The sequence below is a fragment of the Rhipicephalus microplus genome, unplaced genomic scaffold (genome assembly GCF_043290135.1).
Source record: "Rhipicephalus microplus isolate Deutch F79 unplaced genomic scaffold, USDA_Rmic scaffold_303, whole genome shotgun sequence".
In the NCBI taxonomy this organism is placed as follows: domain Eukaryota; kingdom Metazoa; phylum Arthropoda; class Arachnida; order Ixodida; family Ixodidae; genus Rhipicephalus; species Rhipicephalus microplus.
The window spans coordinates 152,501-157,000 of NW_027464872.1; the positions used below are offsets into that span (position 1 = coordinate 152,501).

At 57.5% G+C, this 4,500-nt stretch overlaps 2 non-coding genes across 2 annotated transcripts; both read right to left on the reverse strand.

Annotated features, from left to right (window-relative positions):
* Positions 1-258: 258 nt before the first annotated feature.
* LOC142793480 (5.8S ribosomal RNA) lies at positions 259-411 on the reverse strand. Its single transcript, XR_012891569.1, has one exon. It is a non-coding gene; the product is annotated as a 5.8S ribosomal RNA (ribosomal RNA).
* A 1,719-nt stretch (positions 412-2,130) lies between these two features.
* On the reverse strand, positions 2,131-3,944 carry LOC142793489 (small subunit ribosomal RNA). Its single transcript, XR_012891578.1, has one exon. It is a non-coding gene; the product is annotated as a small subunit ribosomal RNA (ribosomal RNA).
* Positions 3,945-4,500: the final 556 nt, after the last annotated feature.

The following is a 4,500-nucleotide window of genomic DNA, read 5'->3' on the forward strand; positions in this document are numbered from 1 at the left end:
GACCGCACTTTCCCTGCAGGCTTCCTTCCGACTCGAAGTCCTGCGGCGGTCTCAACGAGGTGCCACATCCTCAATGCAGTCGGTCGCCCCCGTTTCGGTTGGGCTCTGGCACGACGGTCGCCACCGTCTCGCCCTTGAGTGGCCGCTGTTGGCGCTCGCTGTGAGGTGTTCAGCGTGCTGTCCGTGTTGCCGACGCGGTCAAAACGAGTCGACGGCTCACGTTCCCTTGTGCGCCGAAGGCTCTCTTGATATGTGATCCGACCCTCAGACAGACGAAGCCAAGGGAAGACCCAAGGCCGCAATGTGCGTTCAAAGAATCAGTGCTCAGTGTGTCCTGCAATTCACACCAAGTCTCGCAGCTGGCTGCGTTCTTCATCGACCCGAGAACCGAGTGATCCACCGCTTAGAGTCGTGAAAAAGTGTTTGTTCAATTCCGTACAGTCAAAACCAAACGTTTCTGGCACTCGGCCAAACAGTGGCCAAGAAGGGCGCTTTTCAGCGCACGCTTGGACTCCAAAACTCTGCCGCGCCTTTTTCGGCTGCCGCAAATCGAGCAAACGGTGTGTTTCGGACGGCGTTTCGCTTCCGCTACTTGCGAGTGCTTTCGTGGTCCACCCCTCTATAAATACTCGGGAGGCGTCGAAGCCGGTTCTCCAAGCCGGACCCGTAGGTATCGTTGTGTGCTCGCTCTCATTGGCCCGCCTAACCAGAAAATGCCTGCGGTACACCCATTTGGATAAGAGTGCACGCAGATGCGGGCCTCGACGGCTACACATTTCCTCGGGCGGCCGCCTCCCGGCCTCCGTGGAGCGCGGGATGCACGGTCCCATCGACAAGCCTCTCCCGTTTTTACCGTGGCGTCGCGGTTCACCACGGCGGGCGGGTCGGTCTCCTCCGCATAAAAAGGGGGACCCCCGCTTTTTGTTCCACGAAATCGCACAAGCTTTTTTCGCATCCACGGTTTGCCACCGCACACCAAAATGCCGATCCGGCTGCCTACTTTAGCCAACAGGTGGAGCCAGGCGCGCCGTACTTGCGCGGCACTTCCCACGTCCACCGAAGTCGGTGCCAAGGACCACTTTCGGCGCCGGAGCCGCGTACGAGCCTACTCGAGGCGGAAGAACGAAGCCAGCAAGGGCCTGGCCGCAAGTGCGTTCAATTGTCGGGACGTCCAAGTCCCTCGTTCTTCCGTGCTTCCTCTTTCGGCAAGTCGTTGCGGCACCTTCCCAAAGCGCGCAGACCCGCTAATCGCGACGAGCGCGACGTGGCCGTGCCGCCTTTCCCTCGGCAGCAAGCAAAACGCCTGGCAACGTCGACGCTCCCCTAACCGCGATCTCGCACCGTGTTTCGTGTGGCGAATTCAAAAGCCGGCCGGCGCTGCTGCAACCATTACGGTCGGTACGCATACGCCGCGGAGGGCGGGACGGTCATCGGAGCGTGCGGTTCCTCCATCGAGTACTGCGCACCTCGGCCGTCGCATCGCCGTGCCATGACCGGCCGCGCGTCAACGCGAACCGGTGCCAGCGAGATCCCTCGCCTGCAAGAACCGACCGGCAGCCTCCGTCACCCGAGGACGCGGAGGCGCTTGCCGCGGACGGCGGGACGGTATGCACTGGTGCACAGCGGACCCGTCACATCGCCAGTTCCTTGACCGACCGCCGACGCTTGTGCCGTTCCTCTCGTACTTGGCAGTCGCCGCGCGATTGTCGGGTCTCGTTCTTGCACGCTCGAACGGTCGGGAGGGCACTCGGCTGGCGTTTCGGGAACGCGCAGCCTCGCCTTCTACCGACGTAACCACGACTCGCCGTTCGCGCTCCGCCGCTCCTGTTTACAGTACTAGGCGGTCCCGCAGCGGTCGGGTCGCGCATTTCGAGCGCTTCGAGCCACGGTGCAGTGGCGGGTCGAAAGCCGACCTATGAGTGCGTTGCGCCGTTTGTACCCGCGTCCGCCACCTGGCCGACCGTCCAAGGTCGCGGTGTTGGCGTCCGCTGGGCGCAACAATTTGTCACGGGGTGCCGCTCCACATTCAGGCAGCCCCGTGGGGAAAAGCCGACCCCGCGTCCAAACGGGGTCAGCGGCAGAAAGTGTCGGGCGCAGACGCAGCTGAGGCGCTCACCCTTCACAATCCGTTAATGATCCTTCCGCAGGTTCACCTACGGAAACCTTGTTACGACTTTTACTTCCTCTAAATGATCAAGTTTGGTCATCTTTCCAACAGACCGGCGCAACCGAAAGGCCGCGCCGGACATCGGTCCGAAGACCTCACTAAATCATTCAATCGGTAGTAGCGACGGGCGGTGTGTACAAAGGGCAGGGACGTAATCAACGCGAGCTTATGACTCGCGCTTACTGGGAATTCCTCGTTCAAGGGGAACAATTGCAAGCCCCTATCCCAATCACGAAAGAAGTTCCACGGGTTACCCAGTCTTTTCAGACAGGGATAAAGACACGCTGCTTCCTTCAGTGTAGCGCGCGTGCGGCCCCGGACATCTAAGGGCATCACAGACCTGTTATTGCTCTGTTTCGTGCGGCTAGGAGCCGCTTGTCCCTCTAAGAAGGTTGTAAGGTGCTGGGAACCCCGCACCTATTTAATAGGCTAGAGTCTCGTTCGTTATCGGAATTAACCAGACAAATCGCTCCACCAACTAAGAACGGCCATGCACCACCATCCACCGAATCAAGAAAGAGCTCTCAATCTGTCAATCCTCCCAGTGTCCGGGCCGGGTAAGTTTTCCCGTGTTGAGTCAAATTAAGCCGCAGGCTCCACTCCTGGTGGTGCCCTTCCGTCAATTCCTTTAAGTTTCAGCTTTGCAACCATACTTCCCCCGGAACCCAAATACTTTGGTTTCCCGGAAGCTGCCCGCCGAGTCATTTGAGTAACTCAGGCGGATCGCTGGTTGGCATCGTTTATGGTCAGAACTAGGGCGGTATCTGATCGCCTTCGAACCTCTGACTTTCGTTCTTGATCAATGAAAACATTCTTGGCAAATGCTTTCGCAGTAGTTCGTCTTGCGACGGTCCAAGAATTTCACCTCTAGCGCCGCAATACGAATGCCCCCGTCCGTCCCTCTTAATCATTACCTCGTATTCCAAAAACCAACAGAACAGAAACGAGGTCTTGTTCTATTATTCCATGCAAGTTTATTCAGGCGACTCGCCTGCGTTGAGCACTCTAATTTTTTCAAAGTAAAAGCACCGGCCATCTCGAGGCACACAATGAAGTGCACCAAGAAAGAACCGGCATGATGTTCAGTCCGAGCCGTCGCATCGGGTAGATGCACTACTCGTCTGGAACTGAGATCCAACTACGAGCTTTTTAACCGCAGCAGCTTTAGTATACGCTATTGGAGCTGGAATTACCGCGGCTGCTGGCACCAGACTTGCCCTCCAATTGATCCTCGTTAAAGGATTTAGAGTGTACTCATTTCAATTACGGGGCCTCAAAAGAGTCCCGTATTGTTATTTTTCGTCACTACCTCCCCGTGCCGGGAGTGGGTAATTTGCGCGCCTGCTGCCTTCCTTGGATGTGGTAGCCGTTTCTCAGGCTCCCTCTCCGGAATCGAACCCTGATTCTCCGTTACCCGTAACAACCATGGTAAGCAAGTAACCTACCATCGAAAGTTGATAAGGCAGACACTTGAAAGAAACGTCGCCGGCTCGTGGCCATGCGATCAGCACAAAGTTATCCAGAGTCACCACACAATACGGGCCGAAACCCGATCGATCTTGGTCTAATAAAAGCACCCGTTACCCAAAGGGCTCCAGGCTCACTGCATGTATTAGCTCTAGAATTGCCACAGTTATCCAAGTAGGAAGAAACGATCTAAGGAACCATAACTGATTTAATGAGCCATTCGCGTTTCGCCTTATTTCGGCATGTACTTAGACATGCATGGCTTAATCTTTGAGACAAGCATATGATTACTGGCAGGATCAACCAGGTAATCGTTCGACTGCGCGTCCGTCCTCGCCCTCGGCGGGCCGGACGCAGTCTGTGTGCGGCGGAGGCCACCTTCAGGCGCCCCAACACGCTTATTTTGCACTCCGAGATGACGGCGTTCGAGCTCGCTACGGCACAACCTTCCCGAAAGACGAGTGGGAGCCGTGCGGCAAGAAGCACGTTCATGCTCGCTCTTTTTCGTTGCATCGACTCGGTCGCGCCGTGCGGGTTGCCCAAGCCCGCTGCACTGTCGGTGGACCGGCCGGAACTAGCAACGGAGCCGAGACTGCAAAGCCGCCAGACGACGGGTCACGCCCGCGTCTTCGGCGCTTTCGCATCTGAATCGCCCGAGGACGACACGGAACACACCTCGATATCGTGGTAAAACGGCACCGTCCGACAACCAGCCCCTAACGCATCAAGCGGATGAGGCTGCAGACGACTGCCGTGGATTCCCCTGGAGCAGACCCGAGGACACGCTTGACGAGGCCGAAGCCCGCCGCATATCAGACACCCGGTCGCTTTCGCGTACGCCGCTCACGAGAACCCCCCACATAATA